Source organism: Chiloscyllium plagiosum, chromosome 7 (genome assembly GCF_004010195.1).
Source record: "Chiloscyllium plagiosum isolate BGI_BamShark_2017 chromosome 7, ASM401019v2, whole genome shotgun sequence".
Taxonomy (NCBI): Eukaryota; Metazoa; Chordata; class Chondrichthyes; order Orectolobiformes; family Hemiscylliidae; genus Chiloscyllium; species Chiloscyllium plagiosum.
The window spans coordinates 75,177,570-75,198,725 of record NC_057716.1 but is presented as its reverse complement, the minus strand read 5'-3'; the positions used below and the strand labels follow the sequence as shown (position 1 = coordinate 75,198,725).

At 38.4% G+C, this 21,156-nt stretch overlaps 1 protein-coding gene and 1 long non-coding RNA gene across 3 annotated transcripts in view; one reads left to right on the top strand and one right to left on the bottom strand.

Moving 5' to 3' along the window:
• The window catches only part of LOC122551715, a 104,246-nt gene extending 93,161 nt beyond the window's left edge, over nt 1-11,085 (top strand). For both annotated transcript variants that reach the window (XR_006312170.1, XR_006312171.1), the window contains exons 3-4: nt 3,469-3,658; nt 10,821-11,085. This is a non-coding gene — a long non-coding RNA (uncharacterized LOC122551715). The remainder of the gene's footprint in view (nt 1-3,468; nt 3,659-10,820) is intronic.
• thsd7ba (thrombospondin, type I, domain containing 7Ba) overlaps nt 1-21,156 on the bottom strand; it is a 901,507-nt gene that overhangs the window by 262,204 nt on the left and 618,147 nt on the right. The window lies entirely within an intron of this gene.

Sequence of the window (21,156 nt, the reverse complement as noted above, 5' to 3'; positions counted from 1 at the left end):
AACCAGCATCACCCCACCCCACACCTCTTCTTTGAAAGTTAATTTGTATGCATTTGATGCCACATTTTAACAATATCCATCATATCTCAAGCTCAGATATTTAGAATGGTTACAAATCTCACATCTACACCCCAATTTGTTATCATTGTCAGCTATTCAGCCACATCACCAAATGGTCTACACAACACTAACAGACACATTTCCTCCCTCTTTCAGGATAAAATGGTACACAACTAGAGGCAGTTGGAGCTAACATAGTTATAACATAAATAATTACGAGAATAACTAAAGTACTTTTTAACTAAAGTAAAAGCTGTACATTCATATTGACTCATTTTAAGAGATGGGTTTAGCCATTACAATTTTAATTTTAATTGTACACTTAAATATTTTTCTTTTAATATGCTGTCATGCGCTGCACGATGCATATATTAAGTAGAAATAATTTTGGTAGCAGAATATCTGAATCTTCTGTGGCCTGACAGCTTTTCTGTTGCAGCATTGAGGCATATATGGAGACAGCTTATTGAATTAAGAATGCAGCATCATATTCAACATGCAAATAATCATAGCTTCTAACACAGAGTCCAAAACAACTGGGAAGAGAAGTAATAGATCTGTCAATTTCTGGTGGCTGTTTGCAATAATTAATCATTTGGCCATTCAGTCAGAGCAGTATGGAACATATAATATGATGCAAATGAAATGCTCAATTTAAAATGCTTTATTTTTGAGAATTTTCAACCTGTTGATGAAATTCCTTGATCCAGTGCTAATCTTTTCAAACATTAGAGCCGTAAGAAGCTTCTGTAACAAATGCATAGATAACCCAAATTAAAACAGTTAGTCCACCTCTTGTTCATAAGAATGGCCACTAAAAGAAACATTGCTGAACCTCACATGATAGAACTGTATTTCATTGACAGTATTAAGATCATTGATTTTTAAGTTTGAGGTTTCACAATGGTAAATGGCTTTTTCATCACTTTTTTCTGCTTTGAAATGTAGCTTAACCTGATAAAATCAATGTTTTTCTCAATTTTTTTAAGGTAGCCTTTCCCAAAGTAGGTAAGTCGGTTTGGGTCAGTGCTATCCTCTGTACACACAATGGCATCAAAGAATCCGTTGTCCCTTAGCCCTATAAATCAATTTCAGTCGTGAGCTAATATGGACATTTAAAATGTTGATGCTCTAACAGTCTGAGACTTATGCCATTTTTTGCATGATAAAGATCTTTATATTAACACTTCCTGGAACAAAGAACATTTTATTGATATGTAGTGGTGCCTGTCTTGCTGATTAGACTAAATTAGTCACAAGAGTCAATAAAGTGTGGTGCTGGAAAAGGCACAACAGTCTGGCAGCATCTGAGGAGCAAGAAAGTTGACGTTTAGGGCTTAACCCTTCATCAGGACTGGGGAAGGGGTAGGGTACTGAGAAATAAATAGGGGAAAGAGGGTGGGACTAGGGTTAAGGTAAGTGGGATGATGATTGGTGGGTCAAGGTAAGAGGTGATTGTGATAGGTCGATGGGAAATATAAAGCGGATAGGTGGGAAGGAAGATGGGCAGGCAGAGATTTATTTGCTTATCCTACTGCATCCACTGATCTCAATATTGTGTCTTCTACATAGAAGAAACTCACAAAACAGTTCAGGGAACATCACTGGTCTGTACTTAGCAACCAACTCCACCTTCTTGTAGCCAACCACTTCAACTCCCCCTCCTATTCCCCCAAGACATGTCCATTCTGGGCCTCCTCCACTGCCTAAACAAGGCCACCTGCAAACTGGAGGAGGAACAATTTATCTTCCACCTCGGGAACACAGCCTCAACATTGAATTCACAAGATTTCAAATCTTCCCACCCCACACCCCATCCTAGACCTAACCCTCCAACTCAGATCCGCCCTCTTAACCTGACCTACCTGTCCATCTTCCTTCCCACCTATCCGTTCCACCAACCTATTACAATCACCTCCTATCTTGGCCCACCTATCGCCATCCCACTTACCTTTCCCATAGCCTTAACCCCTCTCCCCATTTATTTCTCAGCCACCTTCCCCAGTCCTGATGAAAAGTTAAGAGCCCGATTCTCTTGCTTTTCAGATGATGCCAAACCTGCTGTCCTTTTTCCAACACCACACTTTATTGACTCTGACTTCTCCTGCATTTGCAGTCCTCACTCACTCCTAAATTATTAGCAATTTGACTAAAAACAAATATGTTTAAAATCATCATTCAGAAGTCACAGCAGTATGCAGTGTCACAGAGGTGAATGAATCAGTTTGAGGGCATGACAGAGATATTGGCCTCAATAGAAGTCCCTGTGATCAAACAGTAAGACTTGAGGAACCTGTTGGGTTTCAGATCTCATTTCTATGCAACAGGCCAGCTGCAGAGAGCATCTTGATATGCTACTGTACAGAACCAAGCTGTATTTGTGACTATGTATATATAAAAATGTTTTATGAATAAAGTATGTTTTTAAAATAAAAACCGTTCATGTGGCAAAGGTGAGAGAGCATCAGGCCACTGCCAGCAAACAGCAAACCTGAGGTAAATGGGGCAACCAGGGAGTGGGTGATTGATGACAGGTCAAGGAGGTCAGTAGCTAGGCTGGAAAATTGATAGCTGGAGATTTGATAAAAGATACCACTCATTCTGCGAGTCTTTTTGAGCATAGACAATAGATTGATGATATAGGCAACTCCACTTAGTTCACATGCCCTGAAATGGTCTGCCAGTCTTCTGCAATTCACTCTCAGGTATTATTTCCTCATAAAGGCAATCTAGCTTACCAAGTAGAACGTAAGGGGAAATCATTGTAACAGCAATTTTGGTATGAGCATTTCCATTGTTACGTCTTCCAATATATTTCCATATATTACATGAAAATCTGCCTATTCTCTATTTTGTGATATGCAGGACAATTTTTTTAAATGGAGCATAGCTCACTATGATTTTTATGTCAGCCGCTTGTTACATAGCTATTATTTTATTTACCCTGCATGAATCACACCTAAACCACAGGTATACGTAAATTAGGTTTTAAATCAGCAGGATAATGCACACATTAAACAAAACGACTTGATCTGTTTGATGCCAAGCCAAGACGTGCATGTCTTTTACACAGCAGTACACGCAACAGGAGCTGGCATAAAACATAACACGAATTCAACTAGGAATGTTAAAAGAATTTATCCATCAACTTCTCTAACAATGTTCACAGTACATTTTTCAAGCACAAGAACAATTGGCTTTCTTCAACGTCCACAGCAGAAATTTGATGCCTCAATACATATGATATGAGCTGTAACATGTGCTACTTTATTCGCAGTACCTTTGGATGATGCTGATGAACAAAATGACTTATTTAAAAGAATGGAAATTTGATGACAAAGTAATGTTGTTTCAGTAACTAGTTCTTATTCATTAATAGATAACAGCTTTTGTTGTATTATTTAATAGGATCATAGAATCCCTACAGTGCAGATAGAGGCCATTTGACCAATCAAGTCTGCATTTACACTCCATAGACCATCTTACACAGGCCCAAAATCAGACTAAAACAGATGACACCCAAGCTAAGGGGATGGAATTAATCTGCACTGGCTGAGTGAATTGTGCTTGAGTGAAATAACAGTCTGTTTCATAGCACGTGAGTTTTTAACTTTTATTTCTCATTGGCTTGGAAAGTGTTGGAAGATTTTGAATTTCAGACCAAGTAAAAGTGACATGATAACATTAGAGTTAGTCTCCAAAAAGCTGTCTGAACCAGCCTCCCGTGAATTCCAGTGGGAGAAAGATCAGATGTAATGGCAAACCCATTGTTAGCACAGTCTAACTCTACCTGCAACACAACGACCAAATGACCCATCCCAAGTTGAAACCAATGACTAAGTTTTATGAATCCAACACGGACCAGATTAAAGTTGCATGTATCTTCAAAGTATCATTGCTCTTTGGTTGCCTCCTCTAATCAATGAAATTCTAATCTATAACAAACACAGAATATGGAGAAACTCAGCAGGTATGGTAGATTTTGTGGAGAAAGAAACACAGTTAACATTTTGAATCTGGTATGACTCTTTTTCAGATATTCAAACATGTGTCTTTTCATATTGAGGTCTAAGTATCTGAGCAAACTCCCTTAACTCATCATTCATAAAATTCATTAAATCTCTGTAGCTCAGATCCTTTTGTCCACCGTTATTGCTGTAAGTAGCCTGGTCAAATCCTAGGAGCTCCCCATTTTCTTAGCATAATGATTTCAAGGTCCTTTTAAATCATGCTCCTTCCTGGCTAAATAATTTCCTCTAAGCATATTTTTCAGCATGCACTGTCTACTTTCAATCATTTTTACTTTTTGTTGAATGAATTTCTTTGCGTACACCTCTGAAAACTAATTTTTTAGGCTTTGTGCTTTTGTCATCTGGAATTCTCCCTAAATTTCACTGCCTCACCATTTCTCTCACTTCTTTCAAGACCTTGATAACAAAATTATATTTCCATTTGAGTTTTTGGTCCAATCAACCACTTAACCTTGTTGTCCAAACTAAATTTTTCTTTCAGAATGCCTTGAGACAAGCTTTTAAGTAAGGAGCGCTGTATAATTCAATGTTGTTTAATTTGTAAAGATTCTCAAATATTGATAAGCAGTATCTTCACGTACATAAAACAACTTAAAGGATTTGTTTTCCCAGAAGATAATACAAAGTACACTTAATTTCAAGTAATAATGACTTCCAGCTGCATGAATGTGAACAGTTGCTCTTAATAGATATCTAAATTACAATTAGATGCACAGATGTTAAGATGTATCAAATGAAAGATGGGAGGAACAAGGATAACAGATTAATATCAATTCATAACTTATCTTAATTAGAAATTATACTGAATAGGAAGAATAAATTGCATAATCTAAACATCGATCAATTACTTCATACTTAATATATGATGTGTTACTTTGTAGCCATCAGGATGAGAAAATGATGATTAACTGCCATATATTACATGCTTCCACTGTTGGCCAATATTCCCGACAAGGCTACTGACTCTGAAAGCTACATTGCTGATATGTTTTTCTATCCCAGTTACAATACAAACTATGTTCTCCAATTCTGTACTTTCCAAGTTTCTCTTTTGTATCTGGTCAAAAATTAGACCAATGATACGAGTTACTTTGTTCTCCATAGTGAGCATTAAAGTTTAGAGCAAAATTCTGACAACCAACAACTAAGTAAAAGAACTTCATCACAAGATTTCATGTATTTAAACAAAAATCAGACTTTACTATATCTAAAAAGAAATAAACAAACCAGCATTACTGAATCAAGTTATTGAGACATAGTTTATTCTCCCTGAATCTGGTAAGGAGTCAGGGTTAGAGAAGAGAAAATAAATTGTGTGAGTTTGCCCTGAAGAGAAGCTGATCCAATTCTCACCATCTCAGTAATGATGGGCAGGGCAAGGAGGTCCATAGACAACTTTCTCAACTCACTAGCAATTATGGTCCTTTAGTGGTCAATTAAAGGCCATGTAACAGCCTTAACCACTACTTCTCTGATCATTTGCCTGACCAGCAGATGGGAAACGTGACTGTCAATTGGAGGGGGAGGGGGAGGAAGTAGCCTCCGACTGCCCTGATCTGTGCGTTTGTGCATAGATTCGGATAGTTGGCAGTCAGATTTGATTGCTTGCAATTTGCATTTCATAGAATTAAGTCAGCAAAATGGATAACTATTACTCCAGTTCTGGAGTTAAAGCACAGAAATTATTCACTGCATGGAATACAAGTAGGAGGTCATGCTAAGTTTGGAGACAGAATTCATAATGGGGAAAGAGGTTGGATGGAAGGGCTAGATGTTTGTCACAGAAAGCCCTCACTCTTTTCCGTGACATCCCCTCCCCAACTCCCACAACTCAGATCCTGCAATGGGAAAATTAACAAAAACTTATCTTCCTGCTGCTGAATAACTCTGGAGTAAACCTCAACTAGTAGCCTTTAGGAGAGGAAAGCTTCCTGTGCCTGATTGGCACAGGGTGACCCAGGGCCAGATTTCCAGTGGTAGAGTACCTGATGGATCAATAAAATCCCCAAGTGTTGCTTAATGGTAGACATGTGATACAATGAATTATCTCACTGATGCGGTGGCCTGTTAGGTGGTAGCTAACATGCTGCCTTAATATTTTATCACAAAATAGCAAAATATTTGCCTTAGACAATAAGTACAGTTCCCAATTTTAATCCTCATTCCATCCACATGATTCTTTATATATTAGATCTTGAGGGTTTATTTCATTCAGGTTGTGGCTATACAAGATGTTGGTTAGGCCACTTTTGAAATATTGTATGCAGTTCTGGTATCACTCCTAAAGGAAAGATGTTGTGAAACTCGAAAGCGTTCAGAAAAGAATTACAAGGATGTTGCCAGGGTTGGAGGATTTGAGCTATAGGGAGAGGCTGAATAGGCTGAGGCTGTTATCCCTGGAGCGTCAGAGGCTGAGGGCTGACCACACAGAGGTTTATAAAATCATGAAGGACATGGATAGGGTAAATAGACAAAGTCTTTTCCCTGGGGTGGGGAAGTCCAGAACTAGAGGGCATAGGTTTAGAGTGAGAGGGAAAAGATTTAAAAGGGACATAAGGGACAACCTTTTCATGCAAAGGGTGGTGCATGTGTAGAATGAGCTGCCAGAGGAAGTGGTGGAGGCTGGTAAAATTACAACATTTAAAAGGCATCTGGGTGGTTATATGAATAGGAACAGTTTAGAGGGATATAGGCCAAGTACTGACAAATGAGATTAATTTAGGATATCTTGTTGGCATGGATGAGTTGGACAGAAGGGTCTGTTTCCATGCTGTACATCTCTATGACTCAAAGCAAAATATGTCTGGAATTCACTTTGATTTCTCCTCATTGTTCGAGTTATTCTCTAAGGGATGGGCTTTCATGAAGATCCTTCCATTAGCTTTCAGCTAATTGGCCACTCAACATTTCATCAAAATCACATCACTGTGCATTTCTCAGATCAAGCTTGGACCTCACTGCATTCGGGCTTATTGATTTAAAATTCAGGAACATTCCTTAATTGTCTCTATTCTCCTGTTTAGCTTTTGGTCCTACAATTGGTCCGACAAGAGCTCCTTGCAGAGTCTCTCTCTCTTTCTTTTTCACTCTTGCTCTGTATGTTCTGAGCTCATTTCCAAGGTGAAATGTTGCTTTTCATTCTATGATTTACTACTCGATTTATAGCTTCAAGCAATGTACATCGTCCATCCTCTTTCCCCATTATGGATTCTGTCTCCAAACTCTGCATGAGTTTATAACTGCATTCCAGGCAGTGCAAGATATAGTGTGTATTTTGTCTGATGAAGCAGCAGGATTGAACAACATGTCTCTTTTGTTCTCTAACTGAAAATTGTGCAAGACTAAAGTGACAGTGACTGTCTGTTTCTGTGTCCAAGTGCACAGGTAACGCCTAACACAAAAGAGAACTTTCCTGTATAGCCAGGTAAAGTGGCATATCTTTGATATTCCTGAATGAAATTCCAAATGAACGATTGTTCACTTTCAAATAATCCTTTGATCATGGAACCTACAACAATAATTTAGCTCTAACAGAGTTGAAGTCATTTTCCAGACGTTCTAATTCCACCAAAAAACTGTCTCAATTACAAAAATAATTTTTTTAAATCACAAACTGTGGGAACACATTCAATTCTTTACTGAAATAACTGCGACCTCCACTCCTTGCCAAAAGTTCAAAGATGGCTCATCCACTGTTTAGCTTTTCCTACCTCTATCTCTAGCATCACAAAATGAACACTGGCTTTCCTTTGATTATAATTACATCAGGTTCGGTTATCCGTCTCTCAACCATGTGCTTTCATTTATCTACATTCAAGTTCAATTCCAAAACTAAGAGCTAGGCCCCAAAAACAAAAGAATTATAAAACCAGAAATTCGCAATACAATGCCTCTGATTTGTTAAATACCAAAAGAATTGAGGAAGCCATAAATCAGAAGCAAAACCAGAAATTGCTGGAAAAGCTCAGCAGGTCCTGCAGTGTCTGTGGAGAGAAATCAAAGTTAACATTACGGGTTAAGTGACTGTTCTGAGGAAGGGTCAATCCAAAACATTAACTCTGATTTGTCTCCACAGATGCAGCCAGACCTGCTGAGCTTTTCCAGCAATTTCTGGTTTTGCTTTGATCTGTTGTCATTTTTTCTCAATCAAGAATTCCCTCCACCATGATTAACAAGTTCCTTGATCAGATCTAAAAATTGTGTTGCTGGAAAAGCGCAGCAGGTCAGGCAGCATCCAAGGAGCAGGGCATAAGCTCGAAATGTCGACTCTCCTGCTCATTGGATGCTGCCTGACCTGCTGCGCTTTTCCAGCAACACATTTTTCAGCTCTGATCTCCAGCATCTGCAGTCCTCACATTCTCCTCCTTGATCAGGTCTGTTCCATTTTCCATACTCCAGCACTTAGCCTTTCCCGTCATCGTGCCTTAGCAATTTGCCTTACATCCCATAGGCCTCCACATTCAATGAATCATCCTCTGTCATTTTATTCAGAATGATACTATCATAAAACAACTTTCCCACATCTTTTTATCATGCGCTTCCTGGCATTCCAGTCAATATAGCGTTTCTTTCATACAACACTTACCCATTTACTTGGAGGAGATGCAAAAGCTACTCTTCTACCTCCTCCCTCACTGTTATCCTCAGTCCAAAACACCACTTGGAGATCAAACAATGGTTTAACTCTTTGAATTTAGAATAACTTATTTGCTGCTCATTATGTATTCTCATCAAAGTTAGGGAAAGCAAATGTAGGTTGTAGGATTACATTGCCGAATGCCTCCATTCAGCCAATCAGCTGTTATTTTTATTCTTACTGACTTTTCTATTCTCACCATCCTACACAATTCCAAGGCAGTTCAAGGACAGCACCTTGCCTTTCAGTGAGGTACTCTACAGTCTTCTGGGTTCAACTTTGTGGGCAATTTTATATCTCAGCTTCTGCCTATAATTTCTCCAGTTGGCAAGTGTTATTGTTGATAATTATTCTGCTATTCCCTTTGCAACTCTCTCACCACTTTTTGTTTCTCTATTTGTCTCATTGTTGCCCATTTTTGCCTTGGACCACTTTTGTCACTTAATGCACCTTTCACTCTTCTTTTCTTCCTCACTTCTCTTTTATTGTGGGCCCTTTATTGGTTTCAAACCTATCATACCCCCAAACAGTACTGATTACAGGTTCTTGAGCTGGTTTTCTCTCTCCACAGATACTGCCTGATTTGCCAAGTGTTTCTAGCATTTGCAAGTTTTATTCTACTGTGGAAAATATGATTAACCAGTACAGTGGAACCTCAATTATCCGGCATCCAATTATCCGAATATCAGATTATCCAGCAAGATCGCAAGGTCTCAATGTTCAGCAAAACTATGTTATCCGGAATTCGATTATCCAGAATTCAATTAACCAATTGAAATACTCCCCTCCCGTGTCCTTTGGATAATCGAGGTTCCTTTATATATGCACCATCCATCAGCAAAGTCAGGCCAATAGACTTTATATGTATCATGCCAGGACAAACAAACAGTCTGCATCCCAAAGGTGTATCAGGTTATATGGGGAACCAGTGCAGAATTATAATTATTTATTTGATGAGAGAAAACGTATGATGAATGGTTGGTCAAGTAAAGTAATTCATCATATGATGTTGGAAAGAAACAAATCACAGGCTCAGAAGCAGTTTCAGAGCGAATTGAATGCACACTGTCGGTGTCACTCTGCATCACAAACCAGCCGACTGAATTATTATACTAACCATTTAAATAGAGAGGGGATTGGCATGGCTATCATGCCTATATCCACAGATTTCTCACTTTTTTTAGCCAGACTTCTGCTGTTGCATCTCAAGCACTGAAGAGTGGTGAGCTTTCCCAAAAGTCAGAGGGAAAAGCCAACCTCTTCAACCAAGTAGGCAGAATGGAAGTGGCCAAGGAAGTCAATGGCAGGGAGTACTGACCCCTAATCTGGAACAGAGCATCAGGAGCATCCCTGACCTCAGTGGGGGCAGTGAGAGTGAGTGGCATAAGTCATTCCTACATGATGCCCAAACTGTGATTCACCCAGTGTTCTTCAATACAGGAGGCTTCCAAACAATGCACCATATAATAGCAATCAGTTCTCACTCGGCAGGCATGTCACATCACCATCTGAACATCCAACCCTTGTCTTATCAAATACTGCCCTTCTTTTCCCTTCACATAAACCATTCTAACACCCATATCACACATATTTCTCTCCTGATAGAAGAAGAGATCATAAAACCTTGGTAGGAAGCAGAAACAAAGCGGTGAGGGTGGCCCACTAGTCAAGTTTTTAAGAGGCTGGAAGTATCCAAACTCACATACTGGAAAAGCCTGAGCCTTCTGAAGTGCTGACATCATATCAGAGAACTGATCCTCTACCTGTATACTCCACGCTGTGGACCTGTCGCTATGGAACTGGATCTCTGTGACAATCCTCTCTGTCCTTTGGAGCAGTATGTGTCTGAGAAGAAGGCAGCTGTGAATGGAGCTGCACTTGGAGTTTCCTGTCATTATTGCCACTCCTTTTGTTTTGATATCAGATGTGTAAGGTCAGGGATACGCAGTTGAAAATCAGTGAAATGCAAGAGAGGTAATGTAACTTTATAAGAACTTGGAAATCACCTGACATACACCAAAAGTACTCATTGAAAATTAATGCTATAAATAACAGTCTCTCGCTCTCTCTCTCTTTTGTCTGGAGCTGTTTAGGACAATGTGATTCCTGGGCCAGCAACACCTTTTTAGTGAATTTAACACCTTATACATCAACACACCTTACTTTTTTGAACCGGTGATGGAAAATTTGAAAAGTTGATGAGTTCACATTTGCAGTGTTAATATTTGAAAATTCTTACATAGATATCATTGGCAACAGCTACAGAATCATATAATGCCTGCAGTATAGAAGCAGGCCATTTGGCCCATCAGGTTCATACCGATACTCCGAAGAGCATCCAATCCAGACCCACCCTACATACCCTATCCCCATAACCCTGCATCTCTCATGGCTAATCCACTTAGCCTGCACATCTCTGGACACTATGGGCAATTCAGCATGGCCAATCCACATATCCTCCGCATCTTTGGACTGTAGAAGCAAACTGATGCACAAAGAGGAAATCTACACAGCCACAGGGAGAATGTGCAAACTCCACACAGACAGTCAAGTGGGGTTGAAATCAAAATCAGGTCCCTAGCACTGAGGCAGCAGTGCCAACCATTGAACCACTGTGATGCCTGGCGCGAGAACACCAATATGACATGTTTTTCTTAAAAAAAAGTTGTGTTTCTTAATAGTGTTTTATTTTCAAATTCTTCACTAAACGAAGACATGGACTTGTAAAACAGTCAAGAGGTTTCAGAAAATTGCTTCCAGATTATTCATGTAACCATTATATCATGAATAAAAGGTGACAATGTAACCAAGTAATAACTAAGTTTTAAATATTTTCTGCATTATGAATAAGGTACAACAATATCAGAACTTGATGAGCAGAGAAAATGTGCCAAATTATTAATATGTGCTCTGGTTTTGAGAGATGTCACCATCGTTTGATGTTTCACTGATTGAAGTGTTCTCACATTCTGAAATCCCCTTTGAGGGACCATCTACCCTTCAACATCTGTGCTTCCTAATGTCTAAATAAATTCAGAATCATTAACAAAGGTGGATTGCTAATTCACCCAGCTGTTCTGATGATTGTTCAAATATAAATGAGATTGATACTAGGAAGTTCCAAGCATATTAATTATTACCAACAGATTTAAAAAAAACAGATGGGCACCATTCTGTTGAATTTCATAACTACAAGCCCAAGATTATTCAATACAGATGATGACGAGACAGGTAACACTTTCAGGTCAATAGAAAATAAAATAAACAATTTTCTTCATTTAAATGTTTCTGGTCTATTGGATTTTAAATAGCTTTTCAATTATTTATTTAATATCAAAATGGCCAGGTGACAAGAAAAGTCGATCAAAACCATATATCAATGTCAGAACAGAGAACAATACAGGAGCACAGGAGCATGGCATTCGCTCACTTCCTCTCTGCCAACCATGATACTGTTCTAAGCTAATTCCATCTGCCTGTTTTTTGGTCCATATCCTTCTGTTCTCTGCCTGTTCATGTGTCTGTCTAAATTCCTCTGAAACCTTGCTAACATATATGATTCCACCCTCGCAGCATGTTCCAGGCACCTACTACCCTCTACATAAAATCTTCTTGTAGCTTCCCCCCTCTGACCCTAAACCTATACTCCCTAGTATATGACATTTTCACCTGGGGAAAAAAAAACTCCAACTATCCACCCAATCCATGCCTCTCATAATCTTATAGACTTCTATCAGGTCACCTCCTCAGCCTCCAATGTTCGAGTGAAAACAATCCAACCTTGTCCAAACTCTCCATATAGCTAATACACTCCAATCCAGGCAACATCCTGGTTATTTTCTTTTGCATTTCCAAAGCCTCCACATCTTTTCTATCATGTGGTGACCAGAACTGCAAGCAATACTCCAAATCTGGTCTAACCTAAACTTTTATACAACTGCACCATGACCTGTCAATTTTCATACTCAGTGCCCTGATCAATGAAGGCAAGGATGCCTCACATATTCTTTACAATCTCAAACACCTGTATTCCAACTTCCAGGGAGCTATGTGCTTGCATCCTAAAATTCCTCTGTGTATCAGTGCTCCTAAGGATCCTGCCATTACTGTATATATTTCTCATGCATTTGACATCCCAAAATGCATCATATTACACTTTTCTGGATTAAACCACATCTGCCATTTCTCTGTCCAACTTTCCAACTGATCTATATCCTGCTGTATCCGTGTTATAGAAGATTATATCCAAACTCAAGTAACTGTCATAGTGTTATAGAGTAATACAGCATAGAAACAGCCTCTTCAGCCCATCATGTCAATGCTGACCAACAAACGCCAAACTACACTAATCCCATTTACCTACACTTGGTCCATCGATCACTATGCTCTGGAATTTTAAGTACTCATCCAGATGCTACTTAAATTTTGTAAGAGTACTTGCCTCCACCATCCTCTTGAGCAGCATATTTCATATATCTATCACATTCTGAGTGAAAAACAAATTTCCTCAGATCTCTTCTAAACCATTGACTTCTCACCTTAAACTTATAATCTGCGCAACATCGAGGGCCGAAGAGCCTGTACTGCACTGTAAAGTTCTATGTTATGGCCTCTGGTCTGAGCCATGTCTGCCTCTGGGAAGAGATTCTCACAATATATCCTGTCTATGCCTCTCATACTTTTGTATACTTCAATCAGGTACGCTCTTGGCCTCCTCTGCTGCAAGGAAAATAAACACAGTCTATCCAATCTCTGCTCTTAACTGAGACTTCTCATCCCAGCTATCTTCCTAATGAACCTCCGCTATACCCTCTACATCTTTCCGATAGTGTGGTGACCAGATATGTACACAGTATTTCATCTGTGGCCTAGCAATGTTTTATGAAGCTGTGACAAGACTTTCATACTCTATATTATAGCAGAAACAAGAAAACTGCAGATACTCAAATCCAAAGTAGACAAGAACACAGCAATCCAAGTAGCATAACCCTTCTTCAGGAATGGAAGTGGGGGTATGGGGAGCTGCAGATAAAGAGAGAGTTGGGGGGGGGGGTGGAGAAGAGATTGGGTGTGGAGAAGGGTAGAATGGTGAGGTGGTGATAGGTGAACACAGGTGGTCCCATATGTTTTCTTCACCAGCTTGTTTACCTTTGCTGATACCTTTCATGATCAATGGACTTGTATATCAAGGTTCTTTTGTTCCTTATGTTCCCACTATTCTTTGTGTATATCCTTCCATTATTATACCTCCCATGGTGTACACTTTGTACGAAATTCCATCTGCCATTACTCTGCTCAATTTTTCAGCCGATCAATATCAATATGAGACCAACCAACTTTTGTCATCTGCAAACTTAGTAATTATACCTTCTACATTCACCTTCGAATAGCAGGGTTCCCAGCACCGAGCCCTTTGGTACAACATTAATCATAGGCTTTAAATCACAAAAACAACCTTTCACCTTCACTGTTTGCATTGTAATTGTAAGCCAGTTTTGGATCCAGTTTGCCAATTTGTCTTGGATCCCAGGGGCTCTTACCTTTTGAACCAGCTTTCCATGTGGGACCTTGTCAAAGGCCTTACTGAAATTCATGTAAACCACATCAACTGCAGTATCAACATTCATATATTTGCAAAAAAACTCTGTTAAATTAATCAGACAGGATTTCCTTCTAATAAATCCATGCTGACTATCCCTGATCAATCCCTGCCTTTCCAAGCATTGATTAATCCAGGCCTTCAGAATTTCTTCCAATAATTTACCTGATATTGAGGACAGACTAACTAGTCTGTGATTACCTGGTGTATCTCTGCTGCTTTTCTTGAACAAAGGAACTACATTAACTATGATCCAATCATCTGGCACTTCACCTGTGGCCAGTGAAGTATGAAATATACCTGCCTGAGCCCCCTTCCTTTCATAGCAGATTGACTGGAAAAATAAAGACTTAGAAATTGCAAGAAGTGATGAGCAAATGTAGAAATAGCACAGTTTAAAAATTCATATAATGTCTAGAAAGGCCAAAGAGGAGGGAAACCATTGGTGCATTTGGATACATGGACTGTGCATCAATTTGATTAAGGGGGGGATTAAGATGGAAAACTGAAATTCTAATTATCATTTTGGGTTAGTGAACAATGGAGGCTAATAAGAAAGGGTTCCACTGGAGATCAAGAGCATGCAAATTTTATGTTTCCATTTCTCTCCCATAATTTTAGAGTACGGCGTTGTTGTAGGCTGTCTCTGCTCAGCAATGTGCTAATAGTGTAAATGCACCAAATAGATCTTCTTAAATGTAGTCTCACTACTTGTATTGCATAAAGTTGCTGAATTTCAAAACAAGAAAAAATGGAGACCAGAGCAGAAGGGAAAGACTGCAACATCTTAGGCATTAATTGTGAAGATGAATAGAAAGAGGGAGCCACAATTGGATAGCCAGAGTATGCTTCTTGTGATAACACATTCTGGTGCATGGAAACTTTGCACACACTGCCCAAGTTACTCAACAAATATGCATACCCTTTCCCAGGCATAACAGTCTGCTTCCCTTCAGTGAGGTTGGAACATTGCCATTGTAATCCTGCTTTGGTATAATATGGCTGAAACCCACACCACAACTGTATTCCAAACGTTTTTAACAAGAAACCAGAGGTTTTAATTCCATAAGCTGTTTATCACCACTGCCTGGTCCTCCTTAGGCTTGCATTTCTCTCTGTTTCTCCATAGCTGCACCCATGCCTCATACATCACTGGATGATAATTGGCCCACAATGTATTGTGGCTCCAAGTATTCATGAGATCTCATTGGAATGTGATACCATAAGTTCTGGAGAGAAGTCCTTTCATTGCAAGTGGAACACAACTGAATCTGGTTCTCCATTTATTAAACCCTTCAGTGAACCAGAAATTTGAAATATTAACTCTATTTGCTCAAAAAAAGGCCTTCTTCCAGTTTGGCTATTGCAACATTCTCACATTTGCTTCCATTTCGTTATAAGGATCAATATGATCAACATTCTCCTCTCACTCACCAACATCCCCCATTATCTTTTTTTCACACCACACTGTATTTCTGTTTCCTCTGTTACTCTTGAACCTTCCTCCATTTCCACTAATCCCTTCCATGTATATATTGACTTTCCTACACACAGAGCTTATAATTATCAGGGTTTCAATACCCCACCTGACCCTGATCCCTCCCAATTTCTCATTAACCTTCACTCTCTCTTTACTTAAATCCCATATACGGAACTATATAAAACCCACCTGTACTAAAACTTGCAGTAAAGAAAATGTATGAAATCCTTGCCTTTCTCTGTCACTGAATTGTACATAAAAGTTGTGAAGTCATGTTGCATTTTAAGTAGACCACCTTTGGAGTTTTGGCTCACCACGTGCTATAGGAAGGAAAATTTGATAAGATGGCAAACAAGGTTTGACAGGATGTTTTCTGGATTGGAGTGTATTAGCTATAAGGAGAGGTTGGACAAACTTGGATAGTTTTCACTACAGCCTCTGAGGTGACCTAATGTGAAATGATGAGAGGTATGGATTGGGTGGATAGACTGAGTCTTTTTTTCTCTAAACCTCGGGGGCATAGGTTTACAGTGAGAGGGATAAGTTTAAAGGATCTGTGCAAGGCACATTTTTTACACAGAGGCTGGTAGGTGCCTGGAACATGCTGCCAGGGAAGTGGTAGAAGCAGATAGGATAGCAATATTTAAGAGGAAATTATAAAGATACATTAACAGGCAGGGATAGAGGGATACTGAACACATTTGGGATTAGCTTACAATTGTATCATGGTGGCATGGTGAGCTGAAAGGCCTGTTTCTGTGCTGTACTTTTCTATGTTCTATGTTCTATCTCTAACTGTGACAATACCCTCTGCAATGAATGTCCATCATTGAGGCGCCCAGACATAAACCTCTGACAGCAGCAACCTTCCACTGGATACTGAGCTGTCTGTGATGCACCTTTCCCAATCGTCAATCCAAAAACACAGAATAGGACAAAAATGTGCTGCCACTTCCACCCTTGCTCTTCCCAGACAATGCTCTGCCTTTCCAGGGCATTGTCCCAACCTTCCGTCCCCTGCCCACCTTTCCTCTTTACTCCTTTAGAACCAGAAAATCCCACCTACACATACACATACATATGCCTACCAATCATGTATGCTTGCTTGTTATCTTGTAAAAATAATCTATTTACAGATCACGTAGCTGAGTGAAAACAGTCCATATCACAGCAGACACAAATGTGGCAATTAAAACACTTAAGTAGCACAAAACTTGGTGTGTTTTCGTAATTACAGTAAAATCATAAGTTTATTGTGGATGAGCACTCACTTTATTATGTCTCATTATACATCTGTATTCTCAATATGATTTATTGCCTGTTTCTTAGTATTTGATGATTTCACTACTATACTTTCCTAATCAGCTAATTGCAAAGCTTTTCTTCTATTACAATAAACAAACACTGTCAATATAATTAGGCCAAAAGCATTAATCTTTAAAATTATATTTTTGGAAACCTCCATAAATAAAGAGAAAATATCATCTAAGCTCTTTTCTTTGAAACAAAAGATAAACAAAGCTGTCGTTGGTCAACTCAAGTCTCCATTCTTGGACAAGCTATGTATTACCCAACAGACAGAAGGGTAGAACGAAGCAGAAAACTGAGACATCTTCATCTAATTATAATCACAGCAATTCTTCTGTAGAAGCTCTCATGGGATTTGGCTATTTTTATGTAACAAACTGCAAACTATAAGCACATGTAGCCTCAGAGGACTATATCAAATGTTATATTGTTAATGCATTTACAACATTTTGAGTAGGAAGTGAGGTCAAGTAATTTTGAGTACCTTTAGTTAGAATAAGAATTGGTAAATGAAAATCTGTGGCCGCAGTACGTGGCTACTTAAATATTTGAAAATGTTGGAAGAGTTAAGATGGCATTGATAAAGGATAGTGGGACACAACTAAGTAGGAAGCTTTTCCAGTTCCCTGGTACAGTATATACACTTTGGACAGAATAGCCTCTTGTGATGTAAATTTATGATTCTAATCATGATCTGAAATAACAATGTACTAGGATCCTCAAACAGGCAATACCGGGAACAAATAGGATAGCCAAGGTATAATGTTAAAATCTCATCTAAGCAAAGGTCCCTCCAAAGGTTGTGAAACTTAACACAGTAAATTTGATGAAGAAATAATATCTTTCCAAAATAGGAATCTGCCATGGCTATATTAGGCAATTCACTGATTACTCTAATTGCAGACTGTGTGGTTAACTCTTACTCCCCTCAGATCAAGGTGGGATGAACAATACAGTTACCCAGTTTTCAAGGCAAATGAAAATATTAAACATTAAGATGTTTAAAGGGAGGAATCAGGTCTTCATAATTTTCAACAGAGAATTTGAGTCTTTGGGGATAATCTTAGCTTGGTTTAAATGGTGACAGAAAGGATAAAGATCCAAATATGCTGCATCAAAAACAACAATGAATTTTGATGTGTCTCATGTTGGAGCCGATAAAGTGTTATTAGGCCATGACTTTCATAGGGGAGAAAGTGAGGTCTGCAGATGCTGGAGATCAGAGCTGAAAATGTGTTGCTGGAAAAGCGCAGCAGGTCAGGCAGCATCCAGGGAACAGGAGAATCGACATTTCGGGCATAAGGATTTCCTGAAGAAGGGCTTATGCCCGAAACGTCGATTCTCCTGTTCCCTGGATGCTGCCTTACCTGCATGACTTTCATAGCTCCAGCTATCTCTGAAATAGTTCTTCTAATTACATACATTTTCACTACAATTTAATTCACATATGAGAGCACATTACAACAGTGATCACACATGCCTAATGTTTAAAAAAGGATAGTGTAAAATTAACAAACTTTTCTAAGATTTAAAAAACTACATTGTAGAGAAAGGACTGGAATTTGTGCCACAGGGACTTCAATTCAGTTCAAAGGTCAGGCACAGAGGAACTTAACTGGCAGATGAGGTGAGGTGAGACTTTTGTTCCTCAGCAAAAGGAAGTCGAACCTCACAGATTTACTTCCAAATTGCAAGGGGGTGAAGAATCCCGCTGGATGGTTATAACTTGATGGGATCTTGTTGCATCTTGCTGGGTCACAATGGGCCCAGGAAGACAATTAAGGGGTGAGCTGAAAATGTGTTGCTGGAAAAGCGCAGCAGGTCAGGCAGCATCCAGGGAACAGGAGAATCGACGTTTCGGGCATAAGCCCTTCTTCAGGAAGGCCTCCTATTAAGGGGTGAGACTTGGCTGCCTGAATTGGACTTTACCTGCCATCAGTAAAGTCCCAGCAATATGACAAATTATCCACCTTAGGTCTTCACTTGACTCACCAAATTCACAGCCCCTGACCTCTCTCATTGCACACTCCCCAATTCCTGATATAATTGTGGAGTTGCTAAGGTAAGAAAACAGTCCCTAGCTTTAATGTGCCATACCACTGCCTTCAAAGTGAAAGTATATTAAAACAGTCCAAAGTGTTAGCTATCAATTTGACAACAATCAACATCAGAAAAAGGCTTAAAGTTTAAGATTTCTGCTTGCCAGTTAACAAGAAGTTGGTGTTATATAATCCCAGCAGCTTCAATAATTTAATAACTTCAAGCTGAAACAAACTTTATTTTACAAATTACTTTGCTTGTAGCAGCAGGTTGACACATTATACTAATGTATTAGTATCAGCGCATCCATTATAAAGTCATTAGAGGAACAAGCCAATTCCCACTAACTAATCATAAAGCAATGCACAACATGACACTATCATCCATTTAACCCAAGGAATAACTTCTAATTTACACTCTCCATTCCCTAAAAAGTTCACATATTTCTGGCAGAAAGAACTGTAAATGCAAAAAATAAATCTTCCTCCTGTCACATTTTTTAGAACAATTTTTAACAGCTGTGGCATTCACCTACAAACATCTGCTGTAGGGATTATGACTGCAGTGGTTACTTACATGGAGGCAACAACTAAAGACAAATCACTTTTTTCTTTGAAAATGTATTCAAAGTAATTTTTAACATTATTAAGCATTTTTGAAAAATTTGTCATTACACACTCACTGACTGATTAAGGAATCTCATTTTTGATTCACAATATTTGATGTTTGGAAATTTAAAATAAATATTGAACTAGGTTTAAAAGATCAATAAGAAACATTTCCTAAGTCATAATCAAAATTGGGAAAGATTGATTTTCTTATTAACAATGATTTTTTTTTTAATTTATGCTTTCCAGTCGAGGGAATTTTACCTCAAGATCCTTCTCAGTACAATTACTCTTAGTGTTATTTTCCATTGCACTTTATTTTCAATCTATCTAATCAGAAATTATCCTTATTAAATTCCTATACCTAATTCTCATATTTTCATTTTATGTCAAGTGTGAGATCATAGCAATATATATTGACAAATCAGCTTTATTTGGACATAGTTGAAGTTTACTGTGCTAACTGGTTGATGAAAATGGATTGCAAATAAAGGTAATCTCATTCGTGCAAAGAGGTGGGATGATAGATCTATTTGTTGGTGCTGATTAGGACCATACAAAACTCAGAATGACAAACACAACTTATTTGCTAATAAGTTATTGTTGTTTATATCAAATATATATATAAAAACATTATTTATAATTGACATGACCCATTTTCTAAAAATAACTTATTTATCTTTCATGCTCTTTCAGCTTGTTGTTGTGAACTAGATTTTTGTTTGGCACCTGCATTACATGGTTAGTAAAATTATATCTGGAATTTTGCACAATAATATGAAAAGAATATTTTTAAATCCGCTAAAATTTAACATTTAAATTATGTAGGCAAAACCCATCTACACTTAGTGGTCCGGTAGAGGTAGTAATGAGTCTTTTCCTTGTTCTGTGGCAGTTCTTGAGGAGATAGTATTTCCATATTACTGTCAGTCTTGAATTATGGGATTCTGACCCAATTGTAGATATATATTTCCAAATCAAGATGGCATGTAACTTTGATATAATGCTGTTCCCACAATATAGCATATACCATAGTAGAGGGCGTCATGAGCTTGAATCAGAATCCCAAAATATTATGGACATTTTTAACTTTGATGAAATCTGGTACAAAGTGGTCCTTGTGGAACTTAAACTGAGTATTGATGAGGGAAATAATGGATAATATATAAATAACTATTAGTACGAAAAAATATTCAAATAGATTATATTCAAGACACTCAGAACACATCATCTTTATAAAGCAATTTTGTAAGTTTGTATCAACTCCTGCTTTATCCAGCAGTGCTACTTTGATATGTTAATAATATATATTTACCTTTTGTTAGCATATTTGAACATAATTATCACCTGTCTTTCTAAGTTATAGAAGGCAACATTCTATTGATTATGTCTGT